The sequence below is a fragment of the Schistocerca serialis genome, chromosome 7, assembly GCF_023864345.2.
Source record: "Schistocerca serialis cubense isolate TAMUIC-IGC-003099 chromosome 7, iqSchSeri2.2, whole genome shotgun sequence".
Classification (NCBI taxonomy): Eukaryota; Metazoa; Arthropoda; class Insecta; order Orthoptera; family Acrididae; genus Schistocerca; species Schistocerca serialis.
Genome location: NC_064644.1, coordinates 355,517,015 through 355,533,991, shown reverse-complemented (window position 1 = coordinate 355,533,991; position 16,977 = coordinate 355,517,015). Strand labels below are relative to the sequence as shown.

The 16,977-nt window shown below is 44.9% G+C and overlaps 1 protein-coding gene across 2 annotated transcripts in view; it reads right to left on the bottom strand.

Moving 5' to 3' along the window:
- The window catches only part of LOC126412681 (myrosinase 1-like), a 189,013-nt gene that overhangs the window by 96,512 nt on the left and 75,524 nt on the right, over positions 1–16,977 (bottom strand). The window lies entirely within an intron of this gene.

The following is a 16,977-nucleotide window of genomic DNA, read 5'->3' as shown; positions in this document are numbered from 1 at the left end:
GTTATGCGTCCATACACGTTCATGTTTCTTAAACACTGTTCTAATTCTTAGATATTTCATTCTTTTATCTGTTGATCTGTCATGATGATATCCTGAATTTCGATGTGGAAAGTAAAATAGAGGTTCGATCACAGAATGGATTTCAGAGGACTATATACTTAAAACAGGAGAGGAATGTAGTTGCAAAAACGACCAGTGTAAGCACTCGTAGCATAATCACGATGCTTACAGCAATCAGCCGTCCGCAGCTCGTGGTCGTGCGGTAGCGTTCTCGCTTCCCGCGCCCGGGTTCGATTCCCGGAGGGGTCAGGGATTTTCTCTGCCTCTTGATGACTGGGTGTTGTGTGATGTCATTAGGTTAGTTAGGTTTAAGTAGTTCTAAGTTCTAGGGGACTGATGAACATAGATGTTAAGTCCCATAGTGCTCAGAGCCAGCAATCAGCTAGCGCATCTGGCTATCACAGTTGCCTCGGTGTACTGGCATGCCTACTCGGTCGGTGATGAATTTTTTTTACCAAAATAAAGGACACTTTGGTAGGATTGTGGCAAGGGGACTACACGAGACCCATGGTGTCTACCTTGAAACACGTTCGACCTTGCATTGTATAAATACTGGACAACCTGCTGGCAGGGGGCATTGAATCAGTGACCACTGTGCAGCAGGTTACCACTCTGAAGCCAAGGGGGCATTTTCGCTCACCTGTCACCTACAAAAGTAGACATATCTGTCGCTGGGCTTACCTAAATGCCCTCAACCGAGGGAAACATTAGCGTGCTGTAGACATTGTCACACGATACAATCCGTTTTGCCCACTAATGGAGTTGTGGGCACTGAGCGTCCGTCGCATACCGAGGAGCATAAAACAGCGTCACACGAACGATGGTAGCTGCTATCCCCTCTGTTGCATCACAGTGCAAGGTTTTGAGAAGGGGCTGTAATGTGCACTAAATCTGAGTAGTGTTCCGTGCACTGTAAAGACTCGTTGTCCAGTCACAGTAATTTTTCTCTTCAGCAATAAATTTAGCATCGCTGGTACTAAAGGTTACGAAATACCAACTGAGAAAATAAAAATTTCGTGTCTCGGTTTTTAAAGTAGAAACTTATAATCAGCCGACGGTTAGGAAGAAGTAGTGTAAGAACTGCTCTTCAGTAAAACATCAGGCCGGTAATAGGGTAACGGTTAATCGGCGTCGAGTTACAACAGTACAAAAGCAATTTTCTATTCAGGTTAGTTTAGTTCACAACTAAATTACGTTTTTTACATTATTTATTTTGTCACCTGAAGATGGCCAGAAGACTCTGAACCGTAATATTGTGGCAGGAAGTTGCAAACATCCGGCAGTTGGCCCGAAATTATGTGGAACTATTTATTTTATTATTTCAGTCTGAAGAGTGGTTTGATGCAGCTCCCCACACTAGTCTTCCCTGTGCAAACAATTTCACCTCCACACAACTCCTGCAACCTTCCTCCATTTGGTCGTGCTTTCTGTGATTAAGCCTGGGTGTCCTTCTGCAGTTTTTAACATCAGGATGTGTCTGCTCTACCGGAGATCTTCGCAAAAGCCATTGGCAACCCTTCGGGAACCTTGGGCGGACGTGAAGCCTAATGGCCCCTGCACGCCTCAGCGTCATGAAATCGCTCTGTCGCGGTAACTGTTGGACACCAGGCGGCGTTACCACCGCTAGCAGACGCCGCCACTTCCAACGGACCTATTCGCGTCTGCCACACACTTGACCTGAAAATAGTACCGCGTGTCTTCCGCCGCCGGCCGCTATAAGGGCCAGTGCAAGAGTTGCACAGGTTCCCTGCACAAACTCTGTCCTCATCAAATCTTATCTCCATCTTTCCACACTGATCTCCTACAGAAACTTCCCCACATTACCTTTGGCTCACATGCGTCCCTCACCCCTTTCCATGCCTCCTCCTCTCCTCGTCAGCCCCAGCCCCTCGTAGTTTGCTGACCCTCACCGCTGTGATATCAAAACAGAGCCCTGTGGTCACGAAGGTGGAGCTGTTGGTGGAACTGAATGCCACCCCACCCTGGAAATCCGCTCGGCCCCTCCATATCTACAACAACTCCGGCGCTACCTACCACATGCATGTATTTACTGGGACCGCCTCCTCCATAGATCACCTCCTCACTCAGGGAGCCCTGATTTTCAACCGTCGCCACCCCACATACAATACCCCCCCCCACCACCTGTCCCCACTGTAAAGCCTCCCACTTCCTTAAACTGTGTCCTAAACTCGCCCCCCCCCCTTCTTCCTGCAACACTTGCAATGAGCCCCACTCCACCTACTCCTCAAAATGCAAAGCTAAACCCCCTCCCATCAACCAAGAGCTCACAGTTCTCGTGTGCCCCATCGACCAACCCATCCACCCCAACAATTCCCTCCGCCATCCCCCTACAGCTGAAGACATCATCTGGTTCCTGAGCATCGTCTTCCAGAATATCCACCCCTTCCTACCCTGTCCCAGCACCAGGTCAACTCCTTCATCCTTAACGAAACCTTCCACCAGCCTAAACATGTTGTCCGCAACTCTCCCTATCTCCTTCACCACACCAACAACCCCCATCTTCTCGCAGGAGGTGGGGTCGCTGCTGGCCACCTCAAGCATATCCCTGTCTAGCCACAACCCCTGCTCAGTGACCCAAACAAACACCTTCTCCTCGGCGTTCCCCCACCCCCACCCCCCATCGCCTGTGCCACTGTTTATGTCCATCCTGCAGCTCCTTTCCCCATGTTGACCATACCTTCTCACCCTATGTGATTGCCACTGACCTCAACATCCACAGCTGTGACCCTGCCACCCTTCGGCGGTGGCATCAGTTCCTCGCCACCTTCCACAGTGACCTTGTCATTCCTGTCCCAAAAGTGACTTCCCCCAAACTTCTTGGTCGCTCGCTGTGGACGTCCACAGCCCCATTGGTAGTAACCACCTACCCAACCTTCTCACCATCTCCTCAGCCCATCGCTCCCCTCCTGCCCTGATGCTCCTCCAAAGTTTGTCCATGACTACCACCGCACTGACTGGGATGCTTACTGGGAATCCATTGCCTCACACGTCAAAAGTCACCTCCTTACCTTTCACCATCTCGCTAACATAACCCATCCCTCTTCCTTCCGCCAGAAGACGATCACTGACGCCGTGGTGGCCCACATTCCTACCAAACTCATCTGCCCTCACTGCCCAACCCTTCTTCCCCAAGCCATCCTTCTCTCCATGAATCCTGCAGGCTCTACCACTCCTTCCTCTGCATTCGTGACCAGGATACACTCCTCCACCACCGTCAATTACAATGACACATCCACAGCCTCATGACAGCAAAGAAACGCCGGGACTGGCGCCAGACATGTACATGTGTCAACTCTGCCCCTCCTGTCAACTGCTCCAGGTACTGGTCTGCCTTCCACCACCTTACTGGTGGCCATCCCACTCCACATTACCCTCTTCTCCACGACAACCGCCCCTTCCCTGACAATCTCAGTAAGGCTAACCATTTTGCTTTCCACATCTCTGAGGATTTCTCCATTCTTGACGATCCCCATTTTGATTACTCCTTCTTCCCCACCGTCCTTGAATGCAATAATGCATCTGTCCCGCCACTCGTCCGTAGCTTGTGGTACTTGGATCAGTTATCCCCCTCAGACATAAACACTCCCATTACCGCACACGACATCAAACTAGCTCTCCACTCCAAATGCAACACCACCCCTGCTCATGACGATGTCACCTACCGCCACCTGAAAGAATCCCCCCTTCCTTCCTGGCTGCCCTTGTTACCCTGTATAACATCCTCGTCTCCACCGACTTTTACCCTGACCTGTGGAAGATTTCCTGTGTCCTACTGTTCCCTAAAGCCAACAAACCCCCTTCTGATATTTATTTATTTATTAACACATCAGGTTCCGTAGGACCAAATTAGGAGCAAACATCTAAGGTCATGGAACGTATCAGTACATGAAATTACAACATAAAAGTAATAACTGATAAAAATAAAATGTTTATGAACCCGAAAAAAGTCACTCCATAAGTTTAAGAAAACGCAGTCAACAATACAGTAAGAATCAGCTTAATTTTTCAAGGAACTCCTCGACAGAATAAAGGGAGTGACCCATGAGGAAACTCTTCAGTCTCGGTTTGAAAGCGCGTGGATTATTGCCAAGATTTTTGAATTTGATTGATAGCTTATTGAAAATGGATGCAGCAGTATACTGTACACCTTTCTGCACAAGAGTTAAGGAAGTCCGATCCAAATGCAGGTTTGATTTCTGCCGAGTATCAACTGAATGAAAGCTGCTTATTCCTGGGAATAAGTGAATATTGTTAACAAGAAATGGCAGTAAGGAATATTTATATATAACAATCATATACAACCGTTCGCTCGAGGAAAGATCCGTACCCAAAGAATGGAAAGTTGCACAGGTCACGCCAATGGTCAAGAAATGTAGTAGGAGTAATCCACTTAATTACAGGCCCATATCATTAACGTTGATATGCAGCAGGATTTTGGAACATATATTGTGTTCGAACATTATGAATTACATCGAAGAAAATCTTCTATTGACACATAGTCACCGCGGGTTTAGAAAACACCGTTTTTGTGAAACACAACTAGCTCTTTATTCGAATGAAGTGTTGAGTGCTACTGACAAGGGATTTCAGAGCGATTCCGTATTTCCGGATTTCTGGAAGGCTTTTGACACTGTACCACACAAGTGGCTTGTAGTGAAATTGTTTGCTTATGGAATATAGTCTCAGTTATGTGACTAGATTTGTGTTTTCATGTCGGAGAGGACATTGACAGAAAGTCATCGAGTAAAACGGAAGTGATTTCTGGCGTTCCCCAAGGTACTCTTATAGGCCCTTTGCTGTTCCTTATGTATATAAACAATTTGGGAGACAATCTGAGCAGATGTTGTTTATCGACTAATAAAGTCATCAGAAGATCAAACCAAATTGTAAAACGAATTAGAAAAGATATCTGAATTGTGCGAAAATTGGCGGTTGGCCCTAAATAACGAAAAGTGTGAGGTCATCCACCTGAGTGCTAAAAGGAATTCGTTAAACTTCGGTTGCACGATAAATCAGACAAATCTAAAGGCCGTAATTCAACTAAATACATAGGAATTACAATTACGAACAACTTAAATTGGAAGGAACACATAGAAAATGTTGTGGGGAAGGCTGACCAAAGACTGTGTTTTTTGGCAGGACACTTAGAAAATGTAACAGATCTACTAAGGACATTGCCTACACTACGCTTGTCCGACCTATTTTAGAATACTGCTTCACGGTGTGCGATTCTTACGAGATAGGACTGATGGAAAACATCGAAGAAGTTCAAAGAGGGGCAGCGCGTTTTCTATTATCGCGAAATATGTGAGAGAGTGTCACCGAAACGTTACAGGATTCGGGGTGGACGTCATTAAAAGAAAGGCGTTTTTCGTTGCGACGGAATCTTCTCACATAGTTCCAGTCAACAGTTTTCTCCTCCTAGGATAAACTATCACCATGATAAAATACGGGAAATCAGAACTCGTACGGAAAGATATAGGTGTTCGTTCTTCACACGCACTATACAAGATTGGAATAATAGAGAATTGTGAAGGTGGTTCGATGAACTCTCTGCCAGGCACTGAAATGTGATTTGCGGAGTATCCATGTAGATGTAGATATATTGAGAGGCCAATGTTAAAACACCCAGACTCCTGAGTGGGGTCAACAAGAGGCTCGTGAACTTACATCATGCATTGCCCAAACCGACTGTTTCTGAGCCAAAAATATCCTTTTACAATGGGAAGAGTTACCCCAAAATATAATACCACACAACATAAGCGAATTAAAATAAGCAAAGTGGACTACTTTCAGTGTCGAACTGTCACTCGCTTCAGATATAGTTCGAATAGTAAAAATGGCAGCATTAAGTCTTTGAAGAAGATCTTGAACATGGGCTTTCCACGACAGTTTACTAACTATCTCAACACCTAGAAATTTGAACTGTTCAGTTTCACTAATCATATGCCCATTCTGTGAAATTAAAACGTCAGGTTTTGTTGACTTGGTGTTATAAACTATAAAAACTGAGTCTTACTGTGATTTAGCATTAGTTCGTTTTCTACAAGCCGTGAACTTAGGTCATGAACTGCACTATTTGAAATCGAGCCAATGTTGCACACAACATCCCTTACTACCAAGCTAGTGTCGTCAGGAAACAGAAATATTTTAGAGTTAGCCGTAATACTAGAGGGCATATCATTTATATAAATAAGGAACAGAAGTGGCCGCAACATTGATCCCTGGGGAAACTCTCTCTCTCTCTCTCTCTCTCTCTCTCTCTCTCTCTCTCTCCCCCCCCCCCTTTTCCTCCCACTTGAATGTAACCCACTCAGACCCCACATCACAGCCATTTTCAACATTGTGAATAACGACCTTTTGCTGTCTGTTGCTAAAGTAAGAGGTGAATCAATAGTGAGCTACTCTCTGTATTCTGTAATGGTCCAAATTTTGGAGCAATATTTTATGATCAACACAATCAAAGGCCTTAGTTAAATCCAAAAATGTGCCTGGCGTTCGAAACCTTTTGTTTAACCCATCCAGTACCTCACAAACAAAAGAAAATATAGCATTTTAAGTTATTAAACGACTTCTAAAGCCGAACTGTACATTTGACAGCAAATTGTGTGATATAAAATGATCAATTATCCTTACGTACACAACCTTTTCAATATCTTTAGCAAACACTGATGGCATAGAAAAAGGTTTAAAATTGTCTACATTTTTACTTTCTCCCTTTTTCATAAAGCGGGTTTACTACTGAGTACGTTAATCGTTCAGGAAACTGACCATTCTGAAAGGAAAAATTACGAATGTTGCTAGATACAGGGCTAACGTTTGCAGCACAGAACTTTTATGTTCTACTAGGCACTCTATCATATTCATGACAGTCCTTAGACTTCAGTAATTTAATTATTGACTCAGTGTCCCCCTTGTCTGTATCACAGAGGAGTATTTCAGACATCAATCTCGAAAAGGGATTTGCCAAGAAAGTTATATGATTCCCTGTGGAAACTAAATTTTTATTTAATTCACCAGCAATCCTCAGAAAATGATTGTTAAATACTGTACATATATCTGATTTCTCAGTAACAGAAATATGTTTACTACAAACTGACTTTATATCATCGACCATGTGCTGCTGACCAGACACCTCCTTCACAACTGACCATATCGTTTTAATTTTATCCTGTGAATTAGCTATTCTATTTGCGTACCACATACTCTTTGCATTCCTAATAACATTTTTAAGCACCTTACAATACTATTTGTAATGGGTTACTGTAGCTTGATTGCGACTACTTCTAACATTTTGATATAATTCCTGCTTATCCCACTAGACAGCCACCCAGGCTGCCTATCACTGGCGCCGGCCGGTGTGGCCGAGCGGTTCTAGGCGCTTCAGTCCAGAACTGCGCGACTACTACGGTCGCTGGTTTGAATCCTGCGTCGGGCATGGATGTGTGTGATGTCCTTGGATTAGTTAGCTTTAAGTAATTATAAGTTCTAGGGGACTTATGACCTCAGATGTTAAGTTCAATAGTGCTCAGAGCCATTTGAACAATTTTTTTATTACTGCTTAGTATCCTGTTTAGAACATCTTAATGGAAAGCAATTCTCAAAGAGCATGAGAAATGTGTTAAGGAAAGCATTATATTTATCATCTATGTTATCAGCACTATAAATATCCTGCCACTTTTGTTCCTTGACAAGGTCTAAAAAACTCTCTATTGCTGTTGGATTAACTTTCCTACATAGTTTGTTATTACATGACATTTGTTTGAGTACAAAAGCCTTTTAGGGTTAAAATTTGTGCGTTATAGTCTGAAAGACCATTCACCCATTTACTAACAGAATGCCCATCTAGTAATGAAGAATGAATAAAAATATTGTCTATGGCTGTGCTACTGTTCCCATGCACCCTGGTTGTAAAAGACACAGTCTGCAAGAGATCATATGAATTTAGGAGATCTACCAACATCCTTTTTCTTCCACCATTATATACAAAATTTATACTGAAGTCACCACATTAAGCCTATTTGTGGTATTTCCTACAAAGTGAATCAAGAGCCCTCTGTAGCTTGAGCAGAAATGCTCTGAAATTAGAGTCAGGGGACCTATAAACAATAACAATTAGGTGTTTAGTTTCACTAAATTCAACTGCCCCTGCACAACATCCAAATATCTGTTCAATGGGGTGTCGTGATACGTCTATGGACTCAAATGGAATATTGTTCCTTATGTACATAGCCACTCCCCCACCCCCCTAGGAATTCCTTGAAAAACAGCCAGCTGAGCTGTATTTTGGTAAAGGAAGCCTCTGAAATGTCGAATTATTTAAGAGGTGCTCGAACATATCTATAATTTCAGAGTCAATATCTATAAGCAGTTCACTAACTTTACCTCTAATACCTCTTATATTTTGATGAAATATGCTATATCCTCCTCTACTTGGAAACATGACGTTCTCTGAAGGTGAGCCTTTAGTTAGAGGGTCTTCCTTTAAGCAGATACACCTATCAGCTGACTTCGATCTACAAAAAGCACCAACTACTACAGGAATTTTTCCATGAGTGATCCCACCAGCACCCACTACACTGTCACCTATAAGCTTTGCCAGTCTCCTCATCCCGTACCTATTCAAATGTTCAAATGTGTGTGAAATCTTATGGGACTTAACTGCTAAGGTCATCAGTCCCTAAGCTGACACACTACTTAACCTAAATTATCCTAAGGACAAACACACACACCCATGTCCGAGGGAGGACTCGAACCTCCTGCGGGACCAGCCGCACAGTCCATGACTGCTGCGCCTTAGACCGCTCGGCTAATCCTGTACCTATTGAGGTATACTGATAGAGCCAACTGGTACCACTGAAATGTGACACATGCCCTCTGCCATCAGAGCCCTCTCCAGCCCCATGTTAATGCGCCTAACAGAAGCATTAATATGAGGCCGATCATGACACTGAAACAGTTGCTTGAAATGCACATTAGTGCCACCAGTCTGAGTAGCTATCTTTACCAGGTCACCATCAACATCATATTCCCCGTCCCTATCGAGACCGTTCCCTGCTCCACCCACTATCACTACCTGATCCTTTTTCATAAAATTCCTACATAACTCTCCTATGCTGTCATTCACCCGAGCCAATCCTGCACTAGGCTTCACAATGCTGGTTACCTGGATACCTATTCCTGTTGTCCCATCTGCCTCATCTCCATGTTCAGTAAGGTGTTCGAGTCCATCCTCTCCTGCCGTATTCATCACCACCTTCACCAGCACCACCTCCTTCCCCTTACCCAGTGTGGCTTCTGGCCCTCCCTCTCAACCAACGACCAGCTCCTTAACCTTACCAATCTTCTTTCCCTCCAACTTTACTCCTGTCATTCCGCTGTCTTTGTCTCCCTTGACCTCCAGAATGTCTACTACCGTGTCTGGCATCCCAGGCTCCACTTTAAACTCCAGACCTACGCTCTAACCACCCATTTCGTCTATCTCGTTTCTTCCTTCCTCTCCAGTCGTCCATCCTATGTCACTATCCACAATACCAACTCCTGTACTATCTGTCCCACTGCCGGTGTGCCCCAAGGCTCCATCCTTTTCCCTCTCCTCTATCTCCTGTATACTCCAGATATGCCCAAACCTCCCCTACCTGTTCACCTCCTCCAATTTGCTGATGACACCGCTTTCCTGGCCCTTTATCCTACCCTTTAATGGTCCCAATGTACTCTTCAAACCCACCTCAACCAGTTCACTGCCTGGTGGAACCAGTGGCTCCTTCGCTTGAACCCTTCCAATACCCAAGCAATCATCATAGGTCGTACCACCAGCTCCTTCTGACTCCATGACATTTTCCTCACCATTTAGGGTCATCTTATCCACCTCACTCCTACCCTGAAATACACTCCTGGAAATCGAAAAAAGAACACATTGACACCAGTGTGTCAGACCCACCATACTTGCTCCGCACACTGCGAGAGGGCTGTACAAGCAATGATCACACGCACGGCACAGCGGACACACCAGGAACCGCGGTGTTGGCCGTCGAATGGCACTAGCTGCGCAGCATTTGTGCACCGCCGCCGTCAGTGTCAGCCAGTTTGCCATGGCATACGGAGCTCCATCGCAGTCTTTAACACTGGTAGCATGCCGCGACAGCGTGGACGTGAACCGTATGTGCAGTTGACGGACTTTGAGCGAGGGCGTATAGTGGGCATGCGGGACGCCGGGTGGACGTACCGCCGAACTGCTCAACACGTGGGGCGTGAGGTCTCCACAGTACATCGATGTTGTCGCCAGTGGTCGGCGGAAGGTGCACGTGCCCGTCGACCTGGGACCGGACCGCAGCGACGCACGGATGCACGCCAAGACCGTAGGATCCTACGCAGTGCCGTAGGGGACCGCACCGCCACTTCCCAGCAAATTAGGGACACTGTTGCTCCTGGGGTATCGGCGAGGACCATTCGCAACCGTCTCCATGAAGCTGGGCTACGGTCCCGCACACCGTTAGGCCGTCTTCCGCTCACGCCCCAACATCGTGCAGCCCGCCTCCAGTGGTGTCGCGACAGGCGTGATTGTAGGGACGAATGGAGACGTGTCGTCTTCAGCGATGAGAGTCGCTTCTGCCTTGGTGCCAATGATGGTCGTATGCGTGTTTGGCGCCGTGCAGGTGAGCGCCACAATCAGGACTGCATACGACCGAGGCACACAGGGCCAACACCCGGCATCATGGTGTGGGGAGCGATCTCCTACACTGGCCGTACACCACTGGTGATCGTCGAGGGGACACTGAATAGTGCACGGTACATCCAAACCGTCATCGAACCCATCGTTCTACCATTCCTAGACCGGCAAGGGAACTTGCTGTTCCAACAGGACAATGCACGTCCGCATGTATCCCGTGCCACCCAACGTGCTCTAGAAGGTGTAAGTCAACTACCCTGGCCAGCAAGATCTCCGGATCTGTCCCCCATTGAGCATGTTTGGGACTGGATGAAGCGTCGTGTCACGCGGTCTGCACGTCCAGCACGAACGCTGGTCCAACTGAGGCGCCAGGTGGAAATGGCATGGCAATCCGTTCCACAGGACTACATCCAGCATCTCTACGATCGTCTCCATGGGAGAATAGCAGCCTGCATTGCTGCGAAAGGTGGATATACACTGTACTAGTGCCGACATTGTGCATGCTCTGTTGCCTGTGTCTATGTGCCTGTGGTTCTGTCAGTGTGATCATGTGATGTATCTGACCCCAGGAATGTGTCAATAAAGTTTCCCCTTCCTGGGACAATGAATTCACGGTGTTCTTATTTCAATTTCCAGGAGTGTACCTTGGCCTCACCCTCAACCGTTATCTGACCTGGACTCCCCATCTTCTTATGATCCAACACAAAGCTCACAACAGACTCTGCCTCCTGAAACTCCTGGCCAGACATGGGGACTGCACCCTTCTACCATCCTTCACACCTACAAATCCTTGATTCACCCAATCATTTGTTATGCCAGTGTTGCTTGGATTTCTGGCCCTCCCAGATTTTATAAAGCCCTCCAAATCCTAGAAAGCCATGGATTTTTGCCTCGCCTTCCGTATCTACCTCCCATCCCCCACATGGATCCTCTACAACTTCATCCCATTCCCATATCTTCTTCTTTTTCTCGAATACATCTGCATCATCTACATCTACATTGTCCGCCAACTCGATCCCCCCCCACCCCTGATATCTTCTATCCCCTCTACCCTTAGCCTGTTGTTGTGCCTCTACCATTGTGCCATGCCCTCTCTCCATCTCCACACCCTCCACCTCCTTTCCCAGTGTAGCTTCCAGCACCTCCCCCTCCTGGATGATGACCTAACTACTAACTACTAACTGTAACCCCACCTTCCCTCTCCTACTCCTCAGGGTTCCCTCCCCCCTCCTTCTCCCTTCCCCTGATCGGTTTGCCTCCCTCCTACGCCCCCTCTCTTTCCTGTACCCCCATTCTGCGTCTCTGTGCTCCCTCCTGACTTGCCTTCGCTCTCTATCGCCCACGTCGCCCGTCTCCTGCCCCTTGGTTTGTCCCCTGACCCACCTTTTTGTTTTTTTCTCCCATCCCCTCCAGCCCCCCTCCCCCAGTACACCTCCCTTTCCCCTTTTTCCCTCCTCTCAGGCCTCCTCCCTCAGCAGTGCTGTTCCGGCAGTTTTATTCTTTGTGTGTGCTCCATCGCTTACATTGGTTTTTTAAGCATCTCTCGTTCTGGTGTGTTTTTATACTGTGGCAAACTTTTAACTTGAGCATGTGACTCCAGTGTATTTTATGAGCTCCAAGACTCGCCGACTGTGTTCTTTTAACTTTATGTCGACCTTTTTTAACTGTCCCACAATGAACATCCCTGTTTCACTGTATATTTTAACCTGAATTGTCCCCAGTTATTATGTTATTACGGTCTCGTTTCTTTCGTCTTTTTATGTCTAGTTTCTAGCTGGCAGCGGATTATGCCGCTGCCGCTCTTCACTACCCCTATGTGGCAGGGTAAGGAAATCACGATAAAGACAAAAAAAAACTGCATAGGTCAGTTCTTCCGGCTTCGAAAACCTCTCCTATTCTCCAAGTGGTTGCTGCAAACTCCACCGTCTTAGGACACTGTCGAAGTCCATCGTAGGGAGCGATTCCGTAGTATTCAGCATTCGTTACTGTTTCTCTAGGTGCAATCAGACTGCATCCATGATAGACTTCTCTGTTCCTATGCTAGTTTTATTCAGGACAGCTTCATTGCACTCAGAATATGTTCCACACGAATGTATTTGTCTATGAAGATCCTAACTGTGTTTCTTAGTCGGACTCTGGAATCACCATACTGCCAAATTTTCATATCTGTGAGACACTGTAATGGTGATTTTGTTATTATCGTCGGAGCAGAAGTTCCTTTTTTGTAAACTATGATCGTTACTTTCCTTGTCTCGGTGTGAGCGATACGTCAGTGTTCTATGAACCAATCCCTTCGTTCAGTCAAGTTGTACCATAAATTACTCTTCTCCCCAATGTGATTCAGTAGATTCTCATTTGTTATACGGCCCATCCACCTAATCTTCAGCATTTTCTTGTAGCACCATTTCCAAAGGCTTCCATTTTTTTCTTTTCTGAGCTGTTTGTCGTCCACGTTCCATTCTTTACAAGTGTACACTCCAAATAACTCTGTAAACGGCTTTCTAGCATTTCAATTCACATTATTCCTTATCAAATTATACCCACTGTTTTCAGAAATGCTTTCCTTGTTTTTGCCATTCTACATTTCGCATCCTCTCTATTTCGACCTTCGTCAGTCCTTTTGATACGAGAAAAGCAAAACTCACCTGCTACTCATTACAAATCCTTCTGAGTGTACTTCCACGTCATACTGTAAAATGAGTTAAATACTAAAAGTTGGTCTAGAAACACTATTAGAATATCGTCACATTCAAGCACCAAGTCCCCACATAATTAAGCTTTGTTCTGAGAATGGCCGCTGCAACTCGGTAGAAACGTCCGTTTATTTGAGTATTTTAAGTATTTTATGATTTGTAAAATGAGGTTGTAGTACACCCAGAAGGATTATAACGATATTGACACCGGCTGTGGAATCCTGCCTATTTATATAATCTATTATTGTTAGTGTTTCATTTCCTAATGTATTTGATTAAATTCCACTAACCTTGTTTGGCTACCTTTAACGTTAGAACTACGGTGTTATTTATATTCATTCTCCCTGAACCTCAATCCCATTTCCTAATTTCCCGTTGGTTTCTTTTATTACTTGCTCAATGTACAGACTGAATGACGTCGGGAATGTGTTACAGCTTTGTCTCACTCACTGCTCAGCTAATGCCCCATTCTCACGTCCCTCAACTCTTATGAAGGCATTCTGGTTTTTGCACAAGATGGAAAAAATGCGTTGAAAACGTCAGCCAATTTATTTCTGCACCTCACTGGTAAGTTGCTCTGTTGATAAGGTTCATGAATCATCTATTTGATTATACGGGATAGTGATACAGTAATTAAACTTTCACTACTTGAGCCTGAGTAGACAGAAAACTACTAACCGTATGAGTACCCAACTTAATAGAAATGATGCTGAGGCTGTGCGCTGCGGAATTAGCGTTGGTTAGTGCCATGACTCGTCATTAGGTGCCGGTACTGGTGAGGCAACGTCGCGTTGAAACACAAGCATTAGTGAGCATTACAGTTGCATACTGGACAATCTGAGCAGGGCTTTATTCGTACAGCTGCTGCTCTTAGCAAGTATCGGTGCATTAAAGGAATACGGAGGCATCCTTTTTTCCGCACAGTGATTGATGAACGTGATTCGGTAGTTCGAATTTACGGACGATCTGGGAATTGCTCCTCGTAGAGCCCGACGACCAACTGCGACACAGATTGTTGAAGGAGTCAAACAAGATTAGTGGAATTAAATAAGATAGATTGGGAAAGGAAACACTAACAGTGTCAGATGATACAAATAGGCAGGATTCCACATCCGGTGTCAATCTCGTTGTAATCGATCTGGGTGCACTACCACCTCATTTTACAAATCATGTTATAAAATACTTAAAATACTCAAATAAACCGACACTGCTACGGAGTGGCAGTGGCCATTTCCATGACTGATAACGTCAGACGCAGTGCCGTGCACGAGCTGTGCCACGACTGCTGAACGTTCCGTGGGCCACCGTTCGAAAAGTGCTGCAAAGTGGCATGTCTAGTCATTTTATTGAGTAACGGTTGTAACCTGGAACGAAAACAAAATACGCAATTATCAAAACTTAGCCTCTCATGTGGAAATTAAAATGTGTTTCTTTCAATGGTCTATTTGTTATTTTTCTTTCGCGTGTCCTTAAAAATGTTTCTACGGAGTTTCATTGCCCTATGATCACTCAATTTTTCAAGTAGATCTTCTCAAGTACAGTCACCACGTAGTTATAATCAGATACACTGAAGTTAGCCGTTGCCTCGGCTTTTACCTTCAGATTGTCTTTCAATAATGAATAGAAATCCATAACCTAGTCATCCGTGTTATTTTCTGTTCGTCTTTGGCTGGCTCATGGTCGTCTTCAATAGTTAACACATCACGCTAATCACTTTAGCTCTACGTATGTTCTACATCCTGATGCGTTGGTTTTTCGCTCTTCTTGCTTACAGATTTACTGACCGCCAGTGACCTCTGTGAGAAAACCTTTGTTAATGTAGAATATGTCATAAAAATGAAAAGTATACGTGTTTCACAAAATAACTGATATACTCACAATTCCTTACGTCATTAGTGAAACAGGTAGATATAAGGAGATGGAGTGTAAAAAATATATTTTCAGTCACAAACTGATAATTCAGCATCGTCAAAAAAAAAAAAAAAACAAAAAGAAAAAAATCTTTCATTCGTCTGATAATATTGCAGCACATCAAATGCCACGCTTCAAAGATACCACAGAACGAAATCTATATTTTGAAATAATAAATGCATCACTTGCTTTGCCCGAAACTATATTTAACGTGCAGTGTAGTTAGTAAGTTACTGAGAGCAGAGTAGACATACAGTGTGTCCCAGATGGAATTGTTTGTGTTCTGCGATACGACAAGGATGATCATTCGAAATAAAAAGAAGTCTTACAAACATGGGCTCTAAAATGCATACCTTAAGAGCTATGAGCACTCCCCCATCTTCGCTACTTTGAGACATCTCTCCTACTGAACAAGTTCTCGTAGTTCTTAAAATACCCATTTTAAAGCACATGTTTATTGGACTTTTTACTTCAAATGATCGTCCCTATCATACCCCTGAATACTGAGCATTCCTTCGCGGGAAGCCGTGTATAGACTTATGTATCGAAATCCTTCCTTTGTCATGACAAACGAAGAAAACACCCTCGATTAGTTTTCAAGAAAATATGTTTCAGCCTGAGTTAAACACGGAAATGAAAGACTTAGGCTCCAACAAGACTACACAAGTGCATGGTTCAAATGGTTCAAATGGCTCTGAGCACTATGCTACTTAACATCTATGGTCATCAGTCACCTAGAACTTAGAACTACTTAAACCTAACTAACCTAAGGACATCACACACATCCATGCCCGAGGAAGGATTCGAACCTGCGACCGTAGCAGTCGCGCGGCTCCGGACTGAGCGCCTAGAACCGCTAGACCACCGCGGCCGGCCTACACAAGTGCATATTTTCAGTATTGCTAAAATCTGTAAGATGCATGAAATGTAAGAAACAAGAAATCTATTGCTGGCTTTCTAACTGTTATCCTCGTAAAGCCAAGGAAAGAATCAGCTGCAGCTTATCAGTGTACAGAACGTAGAATGCCTTGCGCGGTCGTATACACTGTCCAGTGACATTTACCACTTTGAGTACCTGTCAAAAGCCTGAATAACCAACTTTTGCAGCGCGGAGCACTGCGAGAGAAGTACAGGACTTACAAAATTCTACATGTTTGTGAATCCCGACCATGGGAAGTTAATCAACGACTATAATGTTTTACCGTCCCGCCGACATGCTTTATATATCCTCAGGAATGCTAGTGCTACCTTCTGTTTCATGTGAGTGATTACTGGAAGTTGATATTGAAAATAGGTCCCTGCCGCTGTGGCCGAGCGGTTCTAGGCGCTCCAATCAGGAACAGAGCTGCTGCTACGGTCGCAGGTTCGAATCCTGCCTCCTGCATGGATGTGTGTCATGTCCTTAGGTTAGTTAGGTTTAAGTAGTTCTAAGTCTAGGACACTGATGACCTCAGATGTTAAGTCCCATAGTGCTTAGACCCATTTCAACCATTTTTGAACATAGGTGGCGATCACATTAATGTCATTGGACCTGTATGTCTAGCCAGTAATTTCAAGTTGTTGCAGGTGATGCTACCATATTGTTTGAGAGGCTCATGGCATGAGTTATAGAATATGGGTAGC